Source organism: Musa acuminata, chromosome BXJ2-4 (genome assembly GCF_036884655.1).
Source record: "Musa acuminata AAA Group cultivar baxijiao chromosome BXJ2-4, Cavendish_Baxijiao_AAA, whole genome shotgun sequence".
In the NCBI taxonomy this organism is placed as follows: Eukaryota; Viridiplantae; Streptophyta; class Magnoliopsida; order Zingiberales; family Musaceae; genus Musa; species Musa acuminata.
This window is the reverse complement of record NC_088341.1, coordinates 35,641,325-35,669,225: the sequence shown is the minus strand read 5'-3', so window position 1 is coordinate 35,669,225 and position 27,901 is coordinate 35,641,325. Positions and strand designations below refer to the sequence as shown.

At 37.5% G+C, this 27,901-nt stretch overlaps 3 long non-coding RNA genes and 1 pseudogene across 4 annotated transcripts; all 4 read right to left on the bottom strand.

Annotated features, from left to right (window-relative positions):
- Nucleotides 1-324: 324 nt before the first annotated feature.
- LOC135610552 (uncharacterized) lies at nucleotides 325-27,644 on the bottom strand. 2 transcript variants are annotated; one of them, XR_010486182.1, is made up of 5 exons: nucleotides 27,556-27,644; nucleotides 25,348-25,465; nucleotides 25,198-25,260; nucleotides 24,974-25,092; nucleotides 325-683 (listed from the first exon to the last, which is right to left on the bottom strand). It is a non-coding gene; the product is annotated as an uncharacterized LOC135610552 (long non-coding RNA). The 2 variants fall into 2 exon arrangements; XR_010486181.1 differs by lacking the exon at nucleotides 325-683 and adding an exon at nucleotides 22,704-22,995.
- LOC135611438 (small nucleolar RNA snoR143) lies at nucleotides 2,519-2,720 on the bottom strand (annotated as a pseudogene).
- On the bottom strand, nucleotides 6,616-12,053 carry LOC135610550 (uncharacterized). The gene is made up of 4 exons (XR_010486179.1): nucleotides 11,961-12,053; nucleotides 9,372-9,434; nucleotides 9,154-9,248; nucleotides 6,616-7,161 (listed from the first exon to the last, which is right to left on the bottom strand). It is a non-coding gene; the product is annotated as an uncharacterized LOC135610550 (long non-coding RNA).
- Nucleotides 14,527-19,980, bottom strand: LOC135610551 (uncharacterized). The gene is made up of 4 exons (XR_010486180.1): nucleotides 19,888-19,980; nucleotides 17,299-17,361; nucleotides 17,065-17,159; nucleotides 14,527-15,072 (listed from the first exon to the last, which is right to left on the bottom strand). It is a non-coding gene; the product is annotated as an uncharacterized LOC135610551 (long non-coding RNA).
- Nucleotides 27,645-27,901: the final 257 nt, after the last annotated feature.

Genomic DNA, 27,901 nt, shown 5'->3' with positions numbered 1-27,901 from the left:
CATAGTAGGAAATGCATTCTCTCCAGAAATATGATTTCAATAGTGAGCGAGAACAACGTCTGCATCATGTTAAATTAATTAGATATATATCATAGTATCAACAACTAGTCCTGATAAGCCACCGTTAAGAAATACAAGACAATTGAGATAGAAGAACATACCATTCATCTTACGACTCGAAAAAATGGTCAAATTACATCTAAATTACACATTCAGAATTTTGAATGAATTTAAACAACCAATCTGAGTCTACTATTCCAGCTTTGGAAGTTACATACGAATTCAAATAATTAATATCAAGTCTACAAAACAGTAAAAATTTGTGAGAGTAACCACGTCGGTTTTCAAAACAAATGATAAGAACAAATAACACTCCTGAGAAGATTGGAACAAACTAAGATATGGGCCTAAGGACTCCCAATCTTCCTTCATGTTAATCTACGACTAGTTCAAGCACATAAATCAAAAGAACTTTGTCTTGTTACATGCCGAAAGCTTATGAAGAAGAAATGTAATCCTAATTCCTTTTGCAAACGTTGTAGCATTCAAATTCTTCTGGAGTGTAACTCCTCTTCCTCCTTTGGGGCATGAATTGTAACATGATCTGGCAAAGGAGTCATGATGCCCTGCTTTCTTCTAGGATCCTAGTCCAGCATGATCTTTACTTCGATATCGAGGACACCCTGACATGTTTAAAAGCAAAAGGTCAGTTAAAATAGATCATTAAGCACTTGAATATATATATATATATATATATATATATATATATATATATATATATATATATATATATATATATATTTCTCAAGGTATATCTGTGTTTTTATTACTGTTTAGAAAGTCAATAAATTCATCCATCTAAATTTCAGCACAAACAAGGTTAGTAAAATAAAAAATTCGAAGCATTTAGGTACAACCTACCAAACAAGCATTTCTAGTTGAAGTTGTCAATAGGCAAGTATCTATATGAGCATTGCGAGGAAACCAAGCTCTATTAAAGCAATCATGCCGCACTAGAAATGTAGAAAGAATTCAGGGACAGAAGTATCAAATAGGAAGAACAAAAAGTCATCTCCTTTATCATGTGGCACTAGAGATGTAGAAATAAAGCAAAATAGAAGAAAAAGAAAGATATTTTGAGTTTTTCCCTCTCCTCAAGCATTTAAACTTAGCCAAGCCAAATTATTCTTATTGCAGAGTTTAAGCTCATCAGCATCCAGAGAGGTGATCAAGAAGGCAAGATACTTGAAAAGGAGAGTTTGGATTCAAACAATAAAAAAGGTTAAGAACACAGTTTGACTAAAATTGTTCTTGATGCTTTCAACATGTGTATGAGACAAATTCCTACTGCAGTCAACCATGCAGCAGCAACAAAATCATAATGCTTGAAGTTGCAGCAAAAACACACAGGCATTGGCAACCGTTATAAATGAAGAAAAAACCAAGAATCCAATTGCAATGACTTAATGACTTCATCAAAATTTTGACTGTAACAATCATTTTGCTGCCGTCATCAGAATAGTTTCATTAAAAAATTTTCTACCATAAACTACTTATCCCAGTTACCATCAGAAATTATCTTTGTTTGCTGTTCTTCCAAGATCAGTTATGCATGTCATTTCAAGCTTGAGTTCAACAGAATCATGCCATGATCTAAGAACTAGCATTTACTGGAGTCTCTATGCATGTTACACACAAAATAATCCACCTCATTCAGAGAGTATGCCACGAATTCAAACTTGAGTTCAATAGAGAATTAGGAATAGAGAATCTCGGAGACACTATGGATGGAAGGATAGAGAAAAATAAGACAGGAGAGAAATAGGGAAACTTGATTTCGAAATAAATATATATATCAAATTAAACATATAAACCTAATTAATTAATTAATTAATCTTGGGAATTTAGGAAACACAGGATTTAGATTTGGATTCTGTTCAAGAAACGATCCAATAGCCGTATCTATCATTACCTACATATAAGCGCTTCACTCTCACTTTGCTCTCCTCTCCTATGCTCCCTTCTCCTCCTTGTTAAGAAGGAATGACACTCCTGAGAACAAATAACAAATGATAAGGAACAAATAATAATACTTTTGGAAAGATTGGACTCCCAATCTTCAATCTACGACGAGTAGAAACATATAAATTAGAAAAACTTTGGCTTATCAAGAAGAAATGTAATCTCAATTCTTTTTTTTTTACAAAGGTTATAGCATTCAAATTCTTCTCGTCACTCTAAAATTTAAATCTCAAAAAGTAATAGGTCAGTTAAAATGGGATCATTAAGAACTTGAATATATATTTCTCCAGGGATATCTATGTTTTCATTGCTATTTAGGAAGTAAATAAATTCATCCATCTAAATTTCAGCACAAGCAATGTTACTGTAGTAAAAAATTTGAAGCATTTAGACACAGCAGACAAGTATTTCTAGTTTGAAGTTATCAATAGGCAAGTCGTTATATGAGCAATGCTAGAAAACCAAGTTCTATTAAAGCATTGTAAGGTGTACAACTATATATGAGATGGTATTAATGAACAAACTGAAACTGTAGTCAAGTCATTTGTGGATCCATCCATGGTTGTCTGACCACTATCATCGACTGAATAGTTTTCATTTTATGCATTGTTGCTAAAGACCCCAAAATTAGAACAGCAGAGGCCAAAAGATTACAACCAACAAATGCATAATAAGAATGGAAAGTTTACTTAATGCAAGGAATCACTTTACAACCAATTGCACACAAATCATCTAGTCTCAAACCCATATTTAAACAAAGGCCATGCAAGGAAGAACCAGAATGTCCTCATAATTGTTAAACTGATTCCAATGAAAAACTGCATGAATGTGGCACACTCACTTGTAAGTTCTTTCAAGCATCTTAGACAAACAATTCCAATGAAAAACCTTAATTTTTTCAAGCAAGATAGACAAAATCTAAATTAAATTGCCACAGACAAAATGTCTAACGATGAGCTCACCTCCGAGAAGCTTGTACCAGAAAGATAGCCCAAGCAATTGCACAAAGCCCTCTGTTGTTGACCTTCGGTGTAGAGCTCCACACCATTTTCCAAAAAGTTGAATCTTTACTGGACCACAGAAGTCAACTCCAATATCCTTCTCCCCTTCTCACCATACACAATTATGATACGAAGTCCAAATCGGGTGTACCACCAAGGCTTAACATAGATTGGAGATCGATATCAAGTACGTTCAGGGTCCTGGCGGCTCTAATAATGATCACCGATGCTGACCTCAACATTGGAGTACCCGTCCACAGCTCAGTGGTTCTTGTGAGGACGTCACTAAGCTCCGCAAAGAACACACCATCACCAACAAACTAGAACATAGGAAAATAAAATCCACAAAGTGTTACAATAAGAAACAATCTAGGGAGATACTTAACGTTAGGGTTCGTGAAACTTTGTGTGAGTGAAGATTGGAGATCGCTTCGATTGCCATCTCAATGGTCGAGCATCGGATGACGACATTAAAAAAAGACACATCAAACTTTGACATATTAAATAAAAGATATTATTTAAAAATAAAAATATTATCATATAAATGGATCTTAGTTTATTATTTTATAATGTTTAAATCAATTTTTAACTAGTTATTTTGAAAATGTATAATTTTAATTATATATTAATAATGCTAATCTTTTTGTAATGTATAAAATTAAAATAATGAACAATTTAAGGGTTTCCGCTAAATAAAAACCAAATAAAAAAGAATTCAATTTCCATCAATTAATCATTTAATGATAGTTTTATCATTTATGAAAAATAAACTGAACTGCAAAAAAAAAAAAAATTGGGATGCCCAATGCAAAAATATATAACATTGAGGATTATTCTAGGGAAATCTTACAATAAAATAAACATCTTTAGAGAAAAAGGGGCTCACAAATCTTATTAATTTAACTTCGTAAAAAATATTTTTTTAAAACTAAAAAAAATATTTGAATATGATAAGGCATTTGATTTTAACCTTTAAAAATTATTTTTTTCTCATTTTTTTAATAATATATATAAGCCCTTAATAATTTCATTCAATATCATGATAAAAATTTATCCAAAATTTAATCCGACATAAATAAAACCAACTAAATCCATGATAATTAATAATTAAATCAACTTCGATTCACATTTGTGTAGAAAAATATGTACGCGCACGTCATTATAGGCCTCGGATTCAAAACAATATGCATTTGGATTTTCGATGGATCAATGCATTCCAGATCGAAATAAACGGACGTGATTCAATGATCGGGACTAGCGGTCGATCACGATGTCGTCTAATTTGTTTGGGGGCTTCGGAATCCACAATAAGAAACAGCTTACATTAACCAATAGGATTCGAGTCAAGAATCCATCCGTGCGCCCATTATATGTATATATATACATACATATGTATATATATACATATATATATATATATATTTATTTATTTATATATATATATCTCTCTCTCTCTCTCCTCTCCCACTCTCGCTCTGACTTCTCTCCGCGCTTCACTCTGAATTCTCTCCCCGCGCCCTGCGCCTCTCGCCTCTCCTCTGCTCCATTCTCCTCCTCGTTGATTTCCTCTCCTCTCCTAGTCAAGAAACCGTCTTTGGTCGTCCATCCATGGAGCCCATCGACCTCGTACCGAGCGGCTACAGGTTCCTTCCCACGGCGGAGGAACTCTTGGTTGACTACCTCGCCAACTGGGTCGCCGGCGCACCCCTCCCTGGCCGCGCTGTCGCCTTCGCGGACGTCTACGGCACCGAGCCGTGGAATCTTCTCGGCAGCGATCGGCAGGAGGGCTATTTCTTTGCGGAGCGCAAGCCCAAGAACAGCGGCGGCTCGCGCGTCGATCGAAAGGCCGGCAGCGGTTCTTGGACTCTGTACAAAAAGCAAGAAACCGTTAAGTCCATGGTCGGCGGGCGCGAGATGGTGGTCGGGCGAAAGAGCTGCCTTTCTTTCAACGATGGTCGGCGGAAGAACTCCGGGTGGACGATGTACGAGTTCGAGATGTGTTCGTCCGGCGGCTTCGAGAGGCGAGTTCTCTGTCACGTCAAGAGAAGCTCGCATTGTGCCTACTCCGGCGGCACCACCATCAAAACGGTTGAGACCACCTTAACGGAGGCCGCGACAGACACGGTCACCGGCGACAGCTTCGTTGGGCGGAAGAGAAATAGAGACGAATCTTCTACTCTCTCGGCAAAAGCATCGACTCTCTCGAAGAAGCCATGCTGGGAGTTGGTTGCACATCCCAGCAGAGCATTGCAGTCCGACGTCTCACCACATCCAACCGCGGCGGTGCAACATTCCTCGTTGGCTCCTGCTGTGACAGCCCCGGAGACTCATCTTTCCTCGGTCGACTCCGTTGCAACGAACGAAGCCGGAGTCGCAGCCGCCTCTCCATCATCAACGGACGTTGGTGGAGGTGAGCTCCCGATAACTACGGAAGAACTGGAAGCATTCTTGGCTTCGTCTTCGTCGTCGGTCGATCTTGGCGGTGAGCAGAACTGCACCGACGATGCGTTCTTCGCCAGAGAGGTTGAAGCCTTCCTGATGTCGGATGACACCGACACAGCCACGACTACCATCCCGAAGGCCTCACCGCCGGGCCTTGTCGATCTTCTCTCGATGCCCGATGACACTCGGTTTGATTCGACCACGGTCGCAGAGGTTTCCTCCTCATCGTCGTCGATAGACTTGGTTGCGTGCGAGCATATGCACAGCACCGACGATGACTTCTTCGCGAGCCTGGAACGGGTCTATGCCTCCTTGATGTCCGATGACACGATTCCAGCCTCGGTGATGTATGGCACCAGCACTGATTTAACCACGGTCGCAGCGGCTTCGTCGTCATCATCGATCGACATTGTTGGGTGTGAGCAGACGGAGATCATAGATGATAATTACGACTTCCCTATTGATTCGAATATGACCTGGTGGTTGGATTTGTAGCTTGCTTGTATGAAAACTTATACGGAAAATGATGTTTGTTCATGTATATCATAACAATGGAAGGGAAAGAAAATTTTATGTTCTTGTAAATATTGGCCATAACAAAGTTCAATTTTCATCTCATGTTTTGTTTGTTGTTTCCTTAATATGATGGCATCTATAAGAAATGGTATCAATGTTGTTTCGTCAAGTTCGAAGAGAAAGAGTGATCATATGATATCAACAGGTTCTCTCAACCTCAGACTTTGCTGGTTTGGACGACTGGTATCAGAGGCAAGGCAGCAAATTTGATCAATCTTCTTTTGGAAACATGTTCCAACTTTTTTGTTTCCGAGTGAAGTCCACAACAACAACAACAACAACAAAAACAAATAACAATACTGCAAGTCAATCCATCGATAAAAACCTTTAATCACTGAATCGATACTATAGAAAAACCAAAGGTGTGTACTGATACTATAGAAAACCAAACCTTTAATCACTGAATCGATAAAAAAATTTCATGGTTTGAAGCAATTGACAATGGCCAAAAAAATTCTAACTGATATGCAAAAGATTAAACACACATATCATAGTAGAGAATGAATATCATAGTATCAACAACTAGTCCTGATAAGCCACCGTTAAGAAATACAAGACAATTGAGACAAGACAATTGAGATAGAAGAACATACCATTCATCTTACTGATTCGAAAAAATGGTCAAATTACATCTAAATTACATATTCAGAATTTTGAATGAATTTAAACAACCAATCTGAGTCTACTATTCCAGCTTTGGAAGTTACATACGAATTCAAATAACTAATATCAAATCTACAAAACAGTAAAAATTTGTGGGAGTAACCACGTCGGTTTTCAAAACAAATGATAAGAACAAATAACACTCCTGAGAAGATTGAAACAGACTAAGATACGGGCCTAAGGACTCCTAGTATTCCTTCATGTTAATCTAAAACTAGTTCAAGCACATAAATCAGAAGAACTTTGTCTCATTACATGCCGGAAGAAAGCTTATGAAGAAGAAATGTAATCCTAATTCCTTTTGCAAAGGTTGTAGCATTCAAATTCTTCTGGAGTGTAACTCCTCTTCCTCCTTTGGGGCATGAATTGTAACATGATCTGGCAAATGAGTCATGGTGCCCTGCTTTCTTTTAGGATCATAGTCCAGCATGATCTTTACTTCGATATCGAGGATACCCTGACATGTTTAAAAGCAAAAGGTCAGTTAAAATGGATCATTAAGCACTTGAATATATATATATCTCCAGGTATATCTGTGTTTTTATTACTGTTTAGAAAGTCAATAAATTCATCCATCTAAATTTCAGCACAAACAAGGTTAGTACAATAAAAAATTCGAAGCATTTAGGTACAACCTACCAAACAAGCATTTCTAGTTGAAGTTGTCAATAGGCAAGTATCTATATGAGCATTGCGAGGAAACCAAGCTCTTTTAAAGCAATCATGCTACACTAGAGATGTAGAAAGAATTCAGGGACAGAAGTATCAAATAGGAAGAACAAAAAGTCATCTCCTTTATCATGTGGCACTATAGACGTAGAAATAAAGCAAAATAGAAGAAAAAGAAAGATATTTTGAGTTTTTCCCTCTCCTCAAACATTTAAACTTAGCCAAGCCAAATTATTCTTATTGCAGAGTTTAAGCTCATCAGTATCGAGAGGGGTGATCAAGAAGGCAAGATACTTGAAAAATAGAGTTTGGATTATAACAAAAAAAGAAAGGTAAGAACACAGTTTGACTAAAATTGTTCTTGATGCTTTCAACATGTGTATGAGACAAATTCCTACTGCAGTCAACCATGCAGCAGCAACAAAATCATAATGCTTGAAGTTGCGGCAAAAAAACACAGGCATTGGCAAAGGTTATAAATGAAGACAAAACCAAGAATCCAATTGCAATGACTTAATGACTTCATCAAAATTTTGCTGCCGTCATCAGAATAGTTTCATTGAAAAATTTTCTACCATATACTACTCACCCCAGTTACCATCAGAAATTATGTTTGTTTGCTGTTCTTCCAAGATCAGTTATGCATGTCATTTCAAGCTTGAGTTGAACAGAATCATGCCATGATCCAAGAACTGACATTTACTGGAGTCTCTATGCATGTTACACACAAAATAATCCACCTCATTCAGAGAGTATGCCACGAATTCAAACTTGAGTTCAATAGAGAGTTGATGAAATTACAAATTTGAGAACCCAAAATTCATTGCGTTCCTGTAGTTGATATGGAAGAAAAGGAAGGCAAAAGGCTTGAGTTGCAAATAGGAAAACAGAATTGTAAGCTACATTATTTGGAGGTAGCAAACGAGAATCTAATGGAAAAAGGAAAAAGAAAATCTTGTTTGTTGGAATCTGACCATTTTCTTCTAAAAAAGAATGTCTTGCCTAATTAACTCCATAAAGCAAAGTTCCTTTTGAGCAATCGAGTGTATTAGAGAAAATTATCACAGTTCTGAGGCCAACGTGATCAAAACCAATACTATGCTTGACACAGATTTTTAAGAGACCATAAGCAAATAAATGTCGGATGACATACTGAAAGATAAAACACTCGATCAATGTCTGCATTACAACTATCCATGCCTTTCACAAAACACATTCTATACAAATTTGGATGTAGAAAGAAGCCCAAAAGTCATAGCAGAATATCTGATAAAATTGACAGGATTTTTCTACCAGGACTGTTAGACTAAATAATCATACTATAGGAAGACAACTATAAAAAGCCTCCTTTTCAAAGATCAGCTAAGTTTCAAGGTTATATACACTCATTACTATTAAATTTCTTATAAAATTTTATCACAGATTGCCTAGGTTTGAAGGGGAAGAAACTGAACAAAGATAAAAGATCTCTAGCCTGTAGTACCGAAGAGAAAAATGAACAAAACCTAACAGACAATTTACAGTCTTACTGGGAATCAATAAAGCTTCACTAAATATATGGGCTGCAGGTAATGCTTATTCAACATGCCCACACTTAGCATTCCTGACCTAAAAACTCGACATCCGCATGCATCTTAATTCGAATGAAACACTAATGAAATAATAAGACACTACATTAGATTTCAGATACTGTCAATTGTTAAGACACAAAAGGAGATGAAATCCATAACAAAAACATCCACTGGATGATTCGAGTTGAAGATAGAAGGTAACAGCTTACATGGTACTACAAAGAGCAAGATGTGCAACTGCCTTGAGCAGCTATTTAACCTTTGTGATGTAGTCACTCATAGCCACCTCCTTTGACTTCCTTCCCTGTCAACTTTACTAATATTAAATAAGAAATAAATTTTGTCCAACAAGTTATATATATATATATATATATATATATATATATATATATATATATATAAGATTTGTCAAGTGGATTTTGTAAACCTTCAACAACCTTCCAAGCATCCCACTTGGCTCTGTCCCTCATATCGAATATACCAGGTCAGCCTACAAAGAGACAAAAGAAAAAAGTGTTATAATTTTGTTTGGCAAAGAATGAAAATCACAAATAAGAATATATTAAGGAGCACATACTAGTTTTCACTGGTCCAACATTTGAATATGATAAGGCATTTGATTTTAACCTTTAAAAATTATTTTTTTTCTCATTTTTTTAATAATATATATAAGCCCTTAATAATTTCATTCAATATCATGATAAAAATTTATCCAAAATTTAATCCGACATAAATAAAACCAACTAAATCCATGATAATTAATAATTAAATCAACTTCGATTCACATTTGTGTAGAAAAACACGTTGTTCAACAATCTCTTCACTTCTCTGTCTTCAAAGAATTCAGAGACAGAAGTATCAAATAGGAAGAACAAAGAGTCATCTCCTTCATCATGTGACACTAGAGATGTAGAAATAAAGCAAAATAGACAAAAAAGAAAGATATTTTGAGTTTTTCCCTCTCCTCAAGCATTTGAACTTAGCCAAGTCAAATTATTTTTATTGCAGAGTTTAAGTTAATCGGCATCCAGAGGAGTGATAAAGAAACCAAGAAACTTAAAAAAAGAGTTTGGATTCAAACAAAAAGAAGGTAAGAACACAGTTTGACTAAAATTGTTCTTGATGATTTAAACAAGTGTATGAGACAAATTCCTACTGCAGTCAGCCATGCAGCAGCCACAAAACCAAAATACTTGAAGTTGCAGCAAAAATAGAGAGGCATTGGCAGAGGATATAAATGAAGACAAAACCAAGAATCCAATTCAAATGACTTATGACCTCATCAAATCTTTGGCCGTAACAATCATTTTGCTGCAGTCATCAGAATATTTTCATTGCAAAATTTTCTACTATCTACAACTTATCCCAGTTACCATCAGAAATTATCTTTGTTTGCTGTTCTTCCCAGATCAGTTATGCATGTCATTACAAGCTTGAGTCGAACAGAAATCATGCCATGATCTAAGAACTAGCATTTACTGGAATCTCTATGCATGTTACACACACAATAATCCACCTCATTCAGAGAGTATGCCACAAATTCAAACTTGAGTTCAATAGAGAGTTGATGAAATTACAAATTTGAGAACCCAAAATTCATTACGTTCCTGTAGTTGATATGGAAGAAAAGGAAGGCAAAAGACTTGAGTTGCAAATAGGAAAACAGAATTGTAAGCTACATTATTTGGAGGTAGCAAACGAGAATCTAATGGAAAAAGGAAAAAAGAAAATCTTGTTTGTTGGAATCAGAATGATCATTTTCTTCTTCTAAAAAAGAATGTCTTGCCTAATTAACTCCATAAATAAAAGTTCCTTTGGATCAATCGAGTCTATTAGAGAAAACTATCAAAGTTCTGAGGCCAACGTGATCAAAACCAATACTATGCTTGACACAGATTTCTAAGAGACCACAAGCAAATAAATATATTGACTCGGAATGTACTATGATGCACAATAACCAATACCATCAAGACAGATTCTTAGAAGCAAACACTTATAAACATAAATAAAAAACTAGGAAGTAGATAAAGATACAATCTTAATACTTATAGACTACTTATAACAAAGGCCATATGCTAAGTAAAACTGAAAAAAATGATTGATGGAACAGTTTCAATGATATAAATAAGAAGTAACGATAATTAATAACAAAACATAAAAAATAAGCCCATCTTTTCAATTCAACTATTTGGAAGAAATGGGGAGCAGAAGACCAAGACTTCTTTTATGTTTTTTCTTTTCCTCTTCTGAGACATGTTTTTTCTTTCCCATCCTAACATATGTGTGCAAAAGAGTATCATTTAGGAAAAGTTGTTTCTTCTCATGTGTGCACGCATGCACACATAACATGAACATCAACTGAGGGAAATTGATAGCAGATTCTAGCAATTATATTTATTATTTAGGGCCACTAATTTCAGGCATTATGGTTTTTCTTCCTCATTGTAGCAATTATTCACAAACATTTGAAGAGTTTAAGCCTCGCTGTATCAGATAAAATTAAGATACCAATAAATATAACAAAAATGAAATTATGTCTCTATTTTTCATCGGAAGAAAAACCATATTCTTCCGTCACCATGTTCTTGCCTTCATAATGAGGCTTAGGCCATGGAAGAGTTCAAAAGGACTCAACCAACAATATCGACAAAGAAAATAAAGGGGGTGACACATAAAGATTCTTTCTAGTCTCAAGAAGCTAATCACTGTACAAATCGATCAGACACTAACTACTAAATCAACCCTTCACCAAATGATCAAGGAAGCCTCTGATCTTAACTGAGAAAGGGGCCTCATGCATGCATGCTCTCCAGATCCATGAAACTACATGAATGTCAGCCACAGAACTGCAGATGTTCTAAGCAAACTAAGATCATTATGACTAACATACACGCACAGTCAGAGCTCAAAGATTAGGTCACCATATCCCCAAAAAAAAAAGGGTAAAATTAGCAAAATAGAACACAACAACAGGAAAAGAGGATCAGAAATCACGTAGCGATGTTGTTCTCATCACCTGCAGACCCATCGCGCTCTCTATTCCTCCTCCTCCTCCGCGTCTTTGGATTCCCGTTTGCGTCGCCGGGTCGCGAAGGACGGAGAGATTATTATGTACGCGCACGTCATTATAGGCCTCGGATTCAAAACAATATGCATTTGGATTTTCGATGGATCAATGCATTCCAGATCGAAATAAACGGACGTGATTCAATGATCGGGACTAGCGGTCGATCACGATGTCGTCTAATTTGTTTGGGGGCTTCGGAATCCACAATAAGAAACAGCTTACATTAACCAATAGGATTCGATTCAAGAATCCATCCGTGCGCCCATTATATGTATATATATACATACATATGTATATATATACATACATATGTATATATATACATATATATATATATATATATATTTATTTATTTATATATATATATCTCTCTCTCTCTCTCCTCTCCCACTCTCGCTCTGACTTCTCTCCGCGCTTCACTCTGAATTCTCTCCCCGCGCCCTGCGCCTCTCGCCTCTCCTCTGCTCCATTCTCCTCCTCGTTGATTTCCTCTCCTCTCCTAGTCAAGAAACCGTCTTTGGTCGTCCATCCATGGAGCCCATCGACCTCGTACCGAGCGGCTACAGGTTCCTTCCCACGGCGGAGGAACTCTTGGTTGACTACCTCGCCAACTGGGTCGCCGGCGCACCCCTCCCTGGCCGCGCTGTCGCCTTCGCGGACGTCTACGGCACCGAGCCGTGGAATCTTCTCGGCAGCGATCGGCAGGAGGGCTATTTCTTTGCGGAGCGCAAGCCCAAGAACAGCGGCGGCTCGCGCGTCGATCGAAAGGCCGGCAGCGGTTCTTGGACTCTGTACAAAAAGCAAGAAACCGTTAAGTCCATGGTCGGCGGGCGCGAGATGGTGGTCGGGCGAAAGAGCTGCCTTTCTTTCAACGATGGTCGGCGGAAGAACTCCGGGTGGACGATGTACGAGTTCGAGATGTGTTCGTCCGGCGGCTTCGAGAGGCGAGTTCTCTGTCACGTCAAGAGAAGCTCGCATTGTGCCTACTCCGGCGGCACCACCATCAAAACGGTTGAGACCACCTTAACGGAGGCCGCGACAGACACGGTCACCGGCGACAGCTTCGTTGGGCGGAAGAGAAATAGAGACGAATCTTCTACTCTCTCGGCAAAAGCATCGACTCTCTCGAAGAAGCCATGCTGGGAGTTGGTTGCACATCCCAGCAGAGCATTGCAGTCCGACGTCTCACCACATCCAACCGCGGCGGTGCAACATTCCTCGTTGGCTCCTGCTGTGACAGCCCCGGAGACTCATCTTTCCTCGGTCGACTCCGTTGCAACGAACGAAGCCGGAGTCGCAGCCGCCTCTCCATCATCAACGGACGTTGGTGGAGGTGAGCTCCCGATAACTACGGAAGAACTGGAAGCATTCTTGGCTTCGTCTTCGTCGTCGGTCGATCTTGGCGGTGAGCAGAACTGCACCGACGATGCGTTCTTCGCCAGAGAGGTTGAAGCCTTCCTGATGTCGGATGACACCGACACAGCCACGACTACCATCCCGAAGGCCTCACCGCCGGGCCTTGTCGATCTTCTCTCGATGCCCGATGACACTCGGTTTGATTCGACCACGGTCGCAGAGGTTTCCTCCTCATCGTCGTCGATAGACTTGGTTGCGTGCGAGCATATGCACAGCACCGACGATGACTTCTTCGCGAGCCTGGAACGGGTCTATGCCTCCTTGATGTCCGATGACACGATTCCAGCCTCGGTGATGTATGGCACCAGCACTGATTTAACCACGGTCGCAGCGGCTTCGTCGTCATCATCGATCGACATTGTTGGGTGTGAGCAGACGGAGATCATAGATGATAATTACGACTTCCCTATTGATTCGAATATGACCTGGTGGTTGGATTTGTAGCTTGCTTGTATGAAAACTTATACGGAAAATGATGTTTGTTCATGTATATCATAACAATGGAAGGGAAAGAAAATTTTATGTTCTTGTAAATATTGGCCATAACAAAGTTCAATTTTCATCTCATGTTTTGTTTGTTGTTTCCTTAATATGATGGCATCTATAAGAAATGGTATCAATGTTGTTTCGTCAAGTTCGAAGAGAAAGAGTGATCATATGATATCAACAGGTTCTCTCAACCTCAGACTTTGCTGGTTTGGACGACTGGTATCAGAGGCAAGGCAGCAAATTTGATCAATCTTCTTTTGGAAACATGTTCCAACTTTTTTGTTTCCGAGTGAAGTCCACAACAACAACAACAACAACAAAAACAAATAACAATACTGCAAGTCAATCCATCGATAAAAACCTTTAATCACTGAATCGATACTATAGAAAAACCAAAGGTGTGTACTGATACTATAGAAAACCAAACCTTTAATCACTGAATCGATAAAAAAATTTCATGGTTTGAAGCAATTGACAATGGCCAAAAAAATTCTAACTGATATGCAAAAGATTAAACACACATATCATAGTAGAGAATGAATATCATAGTATCAACAACTAGTCCTGATAAGCCACCGTTAAGAAATACAAGACAATTGAGACAAGACAATTGAGATAGAAGAACATACCATTCATCTTACTGATTCGAAAAAATGGTCAAATTACATCTAAATTACATATTCAGAATTTTGAATGAATTTAAACAACCAATCTGAGTCTACTATTCCAGCTTTGGAAGTTACATACGAATTCAAATAACTAATATCAAATCTACAAAACAGTAAAAATTTGTGGGAGTAACCACGTCGGTTTTCAAAACAAATGATAAGAACAAATAACACTCCTGAGAAGATTGAAACAGACTAAGATACGGGCCTAAGGACTCCTAGTATTCCTTCATGTTAATCTAAAACTAGTTCAAGCACATAAATCAGAAGAACTTTGTCTCATTACATGCCGGAAGAAAGCTTATGAAGAAGAAATGTAATCCTAATTCCTTTTGCAAAGGTTGTAGCATTCAAATTCTTCTGGAGTGTAACTCCTCTTCCTCCTTTGGGGCATGAATTGTAACATGATCTGGCAAATGAGTCATGGTGCCCTGCTTTCTTTTAGGATCATAGTCCAGCATGATCTTTACTTCGATATCGAGGATACCCTGACATGTTTAAAAGCAAAAGGTCAGTTAAAATGGATCATTAAGCACTTGAATATATATATATCTCCAGGTATATCTGTGTTTTTATTACTGTTTAGAAAGTCAATAAATTCATCCATCTAAATTTCAGCACAAACAAGGTTAGTACAATAAAAAATTCGAAGCATTTAGGTACAACCTACCAAACAAGCATTTCTAGTTGAAGTTGTCAATAGGCAAGTATCTATATGAGCATTGCGAGGAAACCAAGCTCTTTTAAAGCAATCATGCTACACTAGAGATGTAGAAAGAATTCAGGGACAGAAGTATCAAATAGGAAGAACAAAAAGTCATCTCCTTTATCATGTGGCACTATAGACGTAGAAATAAAGCAAAATAGAAGAAAAAGAAAGATATTTTGAGTTTTTCCCTCTCCTCAAACATTTAAACTTAGCCAAGCCAAATTATTCTTATTGCAGAGTTTAAGCTCATCAGTATCGAGAGGGGTGATCAAGAAGGCAAGATACTTGAAAAATAGAGTTTGGATTATAACAAAAAAAGAAAGGTAAGAACACAGTTTGACTAAAATTGTTCTTGATGCTTTCAACATGTGTATGAGACAAATTCCTACTGCAGTCAACCATGCAGCAGCAACAAAATCATAATGCTTGAAGTTGCGGCAAAAAAACACAGGCATTGGCAAAGGTTATAAATGAAGACAAAACCAAGAATCCAATTGCAATGACTTAATGACTTCATCAAAATTTTGCTGCCGTCATCAGAATAGTTTCATTGAAAAATTTTCTACCATATACTACTCACCCCAGTTACCATCAGAAATTATGTTTGTTTGCTGTTCTTCCAAGATCAGTTATGCATGTCATTTCAAGCTTGAGTTGAACAGAATCATGCCATGATCCAAGAACTGACATTTACTGGAGTCTCTATGCATGTTACACACAAAATAATCCACCTCATTCAGAGAGTATGCCACGAATTCAAACTTGAGTTCAATAGAGAGTTGATGAAATTACAAATTTGAGAACCCAAAATTCATTGCGTTCCTGTAGTTGATATGGAAGAAAAGGAAGGCAAAAGGCTTGAGTTGCAAATAGGAAAACAGAATTGTAAGCTACATTATTTGGAGGTAGCAAACGAGAATCTAATGGAAAAAGGAAAAAGAAAATCTTGTTTGTTGGAATCTGACCATTTTCTTCTAAAAAAGAATGTCTTGCCTAATTAACTCCATAAAGCAAAGTTCCTTTTGAGCAATCGAGTGTATTAGAGAAAATTATCACAGTTCTGAGGCCAACGTGATCAAAACCAATACTATGCTTGACACAGATTTTTAAGAGACCATAAGCAAATAAATGTCGGATGACATACTGAAAGATAAAACACTCGATCAATGTCTGCATTACAACTATCCATGCCTTTCACAAAACACATTCTATACAAATTTGGATGTAGAAAGAAGCCCAAAAGTCATAGCAGAATATCTGATAAAATTGACAGGATTTTTCTACCAGGACTGTTAGACTAAATAATCATACTATAGGAAGACAACTATAAAAAGCCTCCTTTTCAAAGATCAGCTAAGTTTCAAGGTTATATACACTCATTACTATTAAATTTCTTATAAAATTTTATCACAGATTGCCTAGGTTTGAAGGGGAAGAAACTGAACAAAGATAAAAGATCTCTAGCCTGTAGTACCGAAGAGAAAAATGAACAAAACCTAACAGACAATTTACAGTCTTACTGGGAATCAATAAAGCTTCACTAAATATATGGGCTGCAGGTAATGCTTATTCAACATGCCCACACTTAGCATTCCTGACCTAAAAACTCGACATCCGCATGCATCTTAATTCGAATGAAACACTAATGAAATAATAAGACACTACATTAGATTTCAGATACTGTCAATTGTTAAGACACAAAAGGAGATGAAATCCATAACAAAAACATCCACTGGATGATTCGAGTTGAAGATAGAAGGTAACAGCTTACATGGTACTACAAAGAGCAAGATGTGCAACTGCCTTGAGCAGCTATTTAACCTTTGTGATGTAGTCACTCATAGCCACCTCCTTTGACTTCCTTCCCTGTCAACTTTACTAATATTAAATAAGAAATAAATTTTGTCCAACAAGTTATATATATATATATATATATATATATATATATATATATATATATATATATATATATATATATAAGATTTGTCAAGTGGATTTTGTAAACCTTCAACAACCTTCCAAGCATCCCACTTGGCTCTGTCCCTCATATCGAATATACCAGGTCAGCCTACAAAGAGACAAAAGAAAAAAGTGTTATAATTTTGTTTGGCAAAGAATGAAAATCACAAATAAGAATATATTAAGGAGCACATACTAGTTTTCACTGGTCCAACATTTGAATATGATAAGGCATTTGATTTTAACCTTTAAAAATTATTTTTTTTCTCATTTTTTTAATAATATATATAAGCCCTTAATAATTTCATTCAATATCATGATAAAAATTTATCCAAAATTTAATCCGACATAAATAAAACCAACTAAATCCATGATAATTAATAATTAAATCAACTTCGATTCACATTTGTGTAGAAAAACACGTTGTTCAACAATCTCTTCACTTCTCTGTCTTCAAAGAATTCAGAGACAGAAGTATCAAATAGGAAGAACAAAGAGTCATCTCCTTCATCATGTGACACTAGAGATGTAGAAATAAAGCAAAATAGACAAAAAAGAAAGATATTTTGAGTTTTTCCCTCTCCTCAAGCATTTGAACTTAGCCAAGTCAAATTATTTTTATTGCAGAGTTTAAGTTAATCGGCATCCAGAGGAGTGATAAAGAAACCAAGAAACTTAAAAAAAGAGTTTGGATTCAAACAAAAAGAAGGTAAGAACACAGTTTGACTAAAATTGTTCTTGATGATTTAAACAAGTGTATGAGACAAATTCCTACTGCAGTCAGCCATGCAGCAGCCACAAAACCAAAATACTTGAAGTTGCAGCAAAAATAGAGAGGCATTGGCAGAGGATATAAATGAAGACAAAACCAAGAATCCAATTCAAATGACTTATGACCTCATCAAATCTTTGGCCGTAACAATCATTTTGCTGCAGTCATCAGAATATTTTCATTGCAAAATTTTCTACTATCTACAACTTATCCCAGTTACCATCAGAAATTATCTTTGTTTGCTGTTCTTCCCAGATCAGTTATGCATGTCATTACAAGCTTGAGTCGAACAGAAATCATGCCATGATCTAAGAACTAGCATTTACTGGAATCTCTATGCATGTTACACACACAATAATCCACCTCATTCAGAGAGTATGCCACAAATTCAAACTTGAGTTCAATAGAGAGTTGATGAAATTACAAATTTGAGAACCCAAAATTCATTACGTTCCTGTAGTTGATATGGAAGAAAAGGAAGGCAAAAGACTTGAGTTGCAAATAGGAAAACAGAATTGTAAGCTACATTATTTGGAGGTAGCAAACGAGAATCTAATGGAAAAAGGAAAAAAGAAAATCTTGTTTGTTGGAATCAGAATGATCATTTTCTTCTTCTAAAAAAGAATGTCTTGCCTAATTAACTCCATAAATAAAAGTTCCTTTGGATCAATCGAGTCTATTAGAGAAAACTATCAAAGTTCTGAGGCCAACGTGATCAAAACCAATACTATGCTTGACACAGATTTCTAAGAGACCACAAGCAAATAAATATATTGACTCGGAATGTACTATGATGCACAATAACCAATACCATCAAGACAGATTCTTAGAAGCAAACACTTATAAACATAAATAAAAAACTAGGAAGTAGATAAAGATACAATCTTAATACTTATAGACTACTTATAACAAAGGCCATATGCTAAGTAAAACTGAAAAAAATGATTGATGGAACAGTTTCAATGATATAAATAAGAAGTAACGATAATTAATAACAAAACATAAAAAATAAGCCCATCTTTTCAATTCAACTATTTGGAAGAAATGGGGAGCAGAAGACCAAGACTTCTTTTATGTTTTTTCTTTTCCTCTTCTGAGACATGTTTTTTCTTTCCCATCCTAACATATGTGTGCAAAAGAGTATCATTTAGGAAAAGTTGTTTCTTCTCATGTGTGCACGCATGCACACATAACATGAACATCAACTGAGGGAAATTGATAGCAGATTCTAGCAATTATATTTATTATTTAGGGCCACTAATTTCAGGCATTATGGTTTTTCTTCCTCATTGTAGCAATTATTCACAAACATTTGAAGAGTTTAAGCCTCGCTGTATCAGATAAAATTAAGATACCAATAAATATAACAAAAATGAAATTATGTCTCTATTTTTCATCGGAAGAAAAACCATATTCTTCCGTCACCATGTTCTTGCCTTCATAATGAGGCTTAGGCCATGGAAGAGTTCAAAAGGACTCAACCAACAATATCGACAAAGAAAATAAAGGGGGTGACACATAAAGATTCTTTCTAGTCTCAAGAAGCTAATCACTGTACAAATCGATCAGACACTAACTACTAAATCAACCCTTCACCAAATGATCAAGGAAGCCTCTGATCTTAACTGAGAAAGGGGCCTCATGCATGCATGCTCTCCAGATCCATGAAACTACATGAATGTCAGCCACAGAACTGCAGATGTTCTAAGCAAACTAAGATCATTATGACTAACATACACGCACAGTCAGAGCTCAAAGATTAGGTCACCATATCCCCAAAAAAAAAAGGGTAAAATTAGCAAAATAGAACACAACAACAGGAAAAGAGGATCAGAAATCACGTAGCGATGTTGTTCTCATCACCTGCAGACCCATCGCGCTCTCTATTCCTCCTCCTCCTCCGCGTCTTTGGATTCCCGTTTGCGTCGCCGGGTCGCGAAGGACGGAGAGATTATTATGTACGCGCACGTCATTATAGGCCTCGGATTCAAAACAATATGCATTTGGATTTTCGATGGATCAATGCATTCCAGATCGAAATAAACGGACGTGATTCAATGATCGGGACTAGCGGTCGATCACGATGTCGTCTAATTTGTTTGGGGGCTTCGGAATCCACAATAAGAAACAGCTTACATTAACCAATAGGATTCGATTCAAGAATCCATCCGTGCGCCCATTATATGTATATATATACATACATATGTATATATATACATACATATGTATATATATACATATATATATATATATATTTATTTATTTATATATATATATCTCTCTCTCTCTCTCCTCTCCCACTCTCGCTCTGACTTCTCTCCGCGCTTCACTCTGAATTCTCTCCCCGCGCCCTGCGCCTCTCGCCTCTCCTCTGCTCCATTCTCCTCCTCGTTGATTTCCTCTCCTCTCCTAGTCAAGAAACCGTCTTTGGTCGTCCATCCATGGAGCCCATCGACCTCGTACCGAGCGGCTACAGGTTCCTTCCCACGGCGGAGGAACTCTTGGTTGACTACCTCGCCAACTGGGTCGCCGGCGCACCCCTCCCTGGCCGCGCTGTCGCCTTCGCGGACGTCTACGGCACCGAGCCGTGGAATCTTCTCGGCAGCGATCGGCAGGAGGGCTATTTCTTTGCGGAGCGCAAGCCCAAGAACAGCGGCGGCTCGCGCGTCGATCGAAAGGCCGGCAGCGGTTCTTGGACTCTGTACAAAAAGCAAGAAACCGTTAAGTCCATGGTCGGCGGGCGCGAGATGGTGGTCGGGCGAAAGAGCTGCCTTTCTTTCAACGATGGTCGGCGGAAGAACTCCGGGTGGACGATGTACGAGTTCGAGATGTGTTCGTCCGGCGGCTTCGAGAGGCGAGTTCTCTGTCACGTCAAGAGAAGCTCGCATTGTGCCTACTCCGGCGGCACCACCATCAAAACGGTTGAGACCACCTTAACGGAGGCCGCGACAGACACGGTCACCGGCGACAGCTTCGTTGGGCGGAAGAGAAATAGAGACGAATCTTCTACTCTCTCGGCAAAAGCATCGACTCTCTCGAAGAAGCCATGCTGGGAGTTGGTTGCACATCCCAGCAGAGCATTGCAGTCCGACGTCTCACCACATCCAACCGCGGCGGTGCAACATTCCTCGTTGGCTCCTGCTGTGACAGCCCCGGAGACTCATCTTTCCTCGGTCGACTCCGTTGCAACGAACGAAGCCGGAGTCGCAGCCGCCTCTCCATCATCAACGGACGTTGGTGGAGGTGAGCTCCCGATAACTACGGAAGAACTGGAAGCATTCTTGGCTTCGTCTTCGTCGTCGGTCGATCTTGGCGGTGAGCAGAACTGCACCGACGATGCGTTCTTCGCCAGAGAGGTTGAAGCCTTCCTGATGTCGGATGACACCGACACAGCCACGACTACCATCCCGAAGGCCTCACCGCCGGGCCTTGTCGATCTTCTCTCGATGCCCGATGACACTCGGTTTGATTCGACCACGGTCGCAGAGGTTTCCTCCTCATCGTCGTCGATAGACTTGGTTGCGTGCGAGCATATGCACAGCACCGACGATGACTTCTTCGCGAGCCTGGAACGGGTCTATGCCTCCTTGATGTCCGATGACACGATTCCAGCCTCGGTGATGTATGGCACCAGCACTGATTTAACCACGGTCGCAGCGGCTTCGTCGTCATCATCGATCGACATTGTTGGGTGTGAGCAGACGGAGATCATAGATGATAATTACGACTTCCCTATTGATTCGAATATGACCTGGTGGTTGGATTTGTAGCTTGCTTGTATGAAAACTTATACGGAAAATGATGTTTGTTCATGTATATCATAACAATGGAAGGGAAAGAAAATTTTATGTTCTTGTAAATATTGGCCATAACAAAGTTCAATTTTCATCTCATGTTTTGTTTGTTGTTTCCTTAATATGATGGCATCTATAAGAAATGGTATCAATGTTGTTTCGTCAAGTTCGAAGAGAAAGAGTGATCATATGATATCAACAGGTTCTCTCAACCTCAGACTTTGCTGGTTTGGACGACTGGTATCAGAGGCAAGGCAGCAAATTTGATCAATCTTCTTTTGGAAACATGTTCCAACTTTTTTGTTTCCGAGTGAAGTCCACAACAACAACAACAACAACAAAAACAAATAACAATACTGCAAGTCAATCCATCGATAAAAACCTTTAATCACTGAATCGATACTATAGAAAAACCAAAGGTGTGTACTGATACTATAGAAAACCAAACCTTTAATCACTGAATCGATAAAAAAATTTCATGGTTTGAAGCAATTGACAATGGCCAAAAAAATTCTAACTGATATGCAAAAGATTAAACACACATATCATAGTAGAGAATGAATATCATAGTATCAACAACTAGTCCTGATAAGCCACCGTTAAGAAATACAAGACAATTGAGACAAGACAATTGAGATAGAAGAACATACCATTCATCTTACTGATTCGAAAAAATGGTCAAATTACATCTAAATTACATATTCAGAATTTTGAATGAATTTAAACAACCAATCTGAGTCTACTATTCCAGCTTTGGAAGTTACATACGAATTTAAATAACTAATATCAAGTCTACAAAACAGTAAAAATTTGTGGGAGTAACCACGTCGGTTTTCAAAACAAATGATAAGAACAAATAACACTCCTGAGAAGATTGGAACAGACTAAGATACGGGCCTAAGGACTCCTAGTATTCCTTCATGTTAATCTAAAACTAGTTCAAGCACATAAATCAGAAGAACTTTGTCTCATTACATGCCGGAAGAAAGCTTATGAAGAAGAAATGTAATCCTAATTCCTTTTGCAAAGGTTGTAGCATTCAAATTCTTCTGGAGTGTAACTCCTCTTCCTCCTTTGGGGCATGAATTGTAACATGATCCGGCAAAGGAGTCATGGTGCCCTGCTTTCTTTTAGGATCCTAGTCCAGCATGATCTTTACTTCGATATCGAGGATACCCTGACATGTTTAAAAGCAAAAGGTCAGTTAAAATGGATCATTAAGCACTTGAATATATATATATCTCCAGGTATATCTATGTTTTTATCACTGTTTAGAAAGTCAATAAATTCATCCATCTAAATTTCAGCACAAACAAGGTTAGTACAATAAAAAATTCGAAGCATTTAGGTACAACCTACCAAACAAGCATTTCTAGTTGAAGTTGTCAATAGGCAAGTATCTATATGAGCATTGCGAGGAAACCAAGCTCTTTTAAAGCAATCATGCTGCACTAGAGATGTAGAAAGAATTCAGGGACAGAAGTATCAAATAGGAAGAACAAAAAGTCATCTCCTTTATCATGTGGCACTATAGACGTAGAAATAAAGCAAAATAGAAGAAAAAAAAAGATATTTTGAGTTTTTCCCTCTCCTCAAACATTTAAACTTAGCCAAGCCAAATTATTCTTATTGCAGAGTTTAAGCTCATCAGTATCGAGAGGGGTGATCAAGAAGGCAAGATACTTGAAAAATAGAGTTTGGATTATAACAAAAAAAGAAAGGTAAGAACACAGTTTGACTAAAATTGTTCTTGATGCTTTCAACATGTGTATGAGACAAATTCCTACTGCAGTCAACCATGCAGCAGCAACAAAATCATAATGCTTGAAGTTGCGGTAAAAAAACACAGGCATTGGCAAAGGTTATAAATGAAGAAAAAACCAAGTATCCAATTGCAATGACTTAATGACTTCATCAAAATTTTGCTGCCGTCATCAGAATAGGTTCATTGAAAAATTTTCTACCATATACTACTCACCCCAGTTACCATCAGAAATTATGTTTGTTTGCTGTTCTTCCAAGATCAGTTATGCATGTCATTTCAAGCTTGAGTTGAACAGAATCATGCCATGATCCAAGAACTGACATTTACTGGAGTCTCTATGCATGTTACACACAAAATAATCCACCTCATTCAGAGAGTATGCCACGAATTCAAACTTGAGTTCAATAGAGAGTTGATGAAATTACAAATTTGAGAACCCAAAATTCATTGCGTTCCTGTAGTTGATATGGAAGAAAAGGAAGGCAAAAGGCTTGAGTTGCAAATAGGAAAACAGAATTGTAAGCTACATTATTTGGAGGTAGCAAACGAGAATCTAATGGAAAAAGGAAAAAGAAAATCTTGTTTGTTGGAATCTGACCATTTTCTTCTAAAAAAGAATGTCTTGCCTAATTAACTCCATAAAGCAAAGTTCCTTTTGAGCAATCGAGTGTATTAGAGAAAATTATCACAGTTCTGAGGCCAACGTGATCAAAACCAATACTATGCTTGACAGAGATATTTAAGAGACCATAAGCAAATAAATGTCGGATGGCATACTGAAAGATAAAACACTCGATCAATGTCTGCATTACAACTATCAATGCCTTTCACAAAACACATTCTATACAAATTTGGATGTAGAAAGAAGCCCAAAAGTCATAGCAGAAGATCGGATAAAATATACAGGATTTTTCTACCAGGACTGTTAGACTAAATAATCATACTATAGGAAGACAACTATAAAAAGCCTCCTTTTCATTTCAAGGTTATATACACTCATTACTATTAAATTTCCAATAAAATTTTATCACAGATCGCCTAGGTTTTAAGGGGAAGAAACTGAACAAAGATAAAAGATCTCTAGCATGTAGGACCGAAGAGAAAAATGAACAGAACCTAACAGACAATTTACAGTCTTACTGGGAATCAATGAAGCTTCACTAAATATATGGGCTGCAGGTAATGCTCATTCAACATGCCCACACTTAACTTTGCTGACCTAAAAACTTGACATCCGCATGCATCTTAACTCGAATGAAACACTAATGAAATGATAAGATACTGCATTAGATTTCAGATAGTGTCAATTGTTAAGACACAAAGGAGATGAAATCCATAACTAACACATCCACTAGATGATTCAAGTTCAAGATAGAAGGTAACAGCTTACATGGTACTACATAGAGCAAGGTGTGACAAAGTAGCATAAGCAACAGTAGCAGCTGCCTCGAGCAGCTGTTTAACCTTGGTGAGGTAGTCACTCATAGCCACCTCCTTCGACTTCCTCCCCTGTCAATTTTACTAATATTAAATAAGAAATAAATTTTGTCCAACAAGTTATATATATTTATATATATTTATATATATAAGATTTGTCAAGTGGATTTTGTAAACCTTCAACTGCCTTCCAAGCTTCCCAGTTGGCTCTATCCCTCATATTGAATATACCAGGTCAGCCTGCAAAGAGACAAAAGATAAAAGTGTCAAAATTTTGTTTGGCAAAGAATGAAAATAACGAATCAGAAGATATTAAGGAGCACATACTAGTATTCACTGGTCCGACAGTCGCTTGCTAGTAAAGCCCATAAAGGAACAATTTGCTCTTTTTAGTAGTATTTACAGGTAAAGTTTTAGCTTTTGCAGCATATTCTTCAAAATCTATCTGCAAAAGATTATATATCATCATCTAGTTAAGTTTTCGTAGATAAAAGAAATATATTGACTCGGAATGTACCATGTGGCACAATAACCAATACTATCAAGACAGATTCTTAGAAGCAAACACTTATAAAAATAAATCAGAAACTAGGAAACAGATAAAGAAACAATCTTAATACTTATGGAATACATATAACAAAGGCCATATGCTAAGTAAAAATGAAAAAAAAATGAATGACGGAACAGCCTCAATGACATAAATAAGAAGAAATGATAATTAATAATAATAACACAAAACATAAGCCCATCTTTTCAATTCAACAATTTGGAAGAAATAGGGAGCAGAAGACCAATACTTCTTTTATTTTTTTTCTTTTCCTCTTCTGAGAAATGTTTTTACTTTCCCGTCCAAAAATAAGTGTGCAATAGAGTATCATTTAGGAAAAGTTGTTTCTTCTCATGTGTGCACACATGCACACATAACATGAACATCGACTGAGGGAAATTGATAGCAGATTCTAGCAATTATATTTATTACTTTAGGGCCACTAATTTCAGGCGTTATAGTTTTTCTTCCTCATTGTAGCAATTATTCACAAACATGTGAAGAGTTTAAGCCTCGCTGTATCTGATAAAATTAAGATACCAATAAATATAACAAAAATGAAATTATGTCTCTATCATTGGATACCAAAGTTTAAAATTGAATGATGATGGATGCTCTTGCAAAGATGCTCCAACTATAATTATGATCCCAATGAAATATAAATTGATGAAAATAATCTAAATTCGAGTTTCTCTTATGCATACAGATATGCAACTTCGAATCGGACCAATAAATGTTATTAGAGTTCTTGTAGAGTACATCAGAAATTGTATTACTTACAAGAACCAAAACTAGATTAGGAGCACATGAGATCTACCAATAGGTACACAAGTAGAAGAACTGATAATAGACATTGAAACATTATCAGATGGATTTTTGAAGCAGCTTCAAAATAAGCTCTCCATGTTAAAGGTAATGAATGTATATCTTTGAGGGTGAGGCAAAGAGTTATACAGATCCATACAAGTTTGTTTTCCAAGCATCTAGAGTGTTGGAAGATTGTCTCTGAAGCTCACTAGATTTTTAACCATGTCTTTGATCCATCATATGTATAGATTTTCAAAACATGCATCTCTAGTGTATTGCACGATTTTAAAAAGACGCATGCTTCCTCTAGTCATTGTGAAATCAATCTCGTTCACCAGACTGAACACTAAAACTCCATCCTTCACGATATGGCTTCTTCAAGCTTTTGCAAGGACAGATATATAATTTACCATCTAAAAAGATCAACTCTACTTATAAGAAATTGTCAAAGCAACCCCGATCTAATTATAAAATACAAATCATTTCCATTCACAAATACAAATCAAAGACTACTAATCACCCAAAATTAAAAATAAAAGTCCCTGATGCTTCAAATTTCACATAGCTAAAATTTTAGCTACACATTCCAAATTGTGATAGAATTTAAGAGTGAGATCTATAGTTATGGTCAACAAAATACTCAATATCAGACGTCTCTTGGCCCATCAAAAGTCAAGCGGATCATTTCTGATGCAGTTCTGCATCATGTAATATGATCCATGCTTCTTACCTATCCTTCCGTCACTATGTTCTTGCCTTCATTATGAGGCTTAGGCCATGGAAGAGTTCAAAAGGACTCAACCAACAATATCGACAAAGAAAATAAAGGGGGTGACACATAAAGATTCTTTCTAGTCTCAAGAAGCTAATCACTGTACAAATCGATCAGACACTAACTACTAAATCAACCCTTCACCAAATGATCAAGGAAGCCTCTGATCTTAACTGAGAAAGGGGCCTCATGCATGCATGCTCTCCAGATCCATGAAACTACATGAATGTCAGCCACAGAACCGCAGATGTTCTAAGCAAAATAAGATCATTATGACAAACATACACGCACAGTCAGAGCTCAAAGATTAGGTCACCATATCCCCAAAAAAATGGGAAAAATTAGCAAAATAGAACACAACAACAGGAAAAGAGGATCAGAAATCACGTAGCGATGTTGTTCTCATCACCTGCAGACCCATCGCGCTCTCTATTCCTCCTCCTCCTCCGCGTCTTTGGATTCCCGGTTGCGTCGCCGGGTCGCGAAGGACGGAGAGATTATTATGTACGCGCACGTCATTATAGGCCTCGGATTCAAAACAATATGCATTTGGATTTTCGATGGATCAATGCGTTCCAGATCGAAATAAACGGACGCGATTCAATGATCGGGACTAGCGGTCGATCACGATGTCGTCTAATTTGTTTGGGGGCATCGGAATCCACAATAAGAAACAGCTTACATTAACCAATAGGATTCGATTCAAGAATCCATCCGTGCGCCCATTATATGTATATATATATATATATATATAT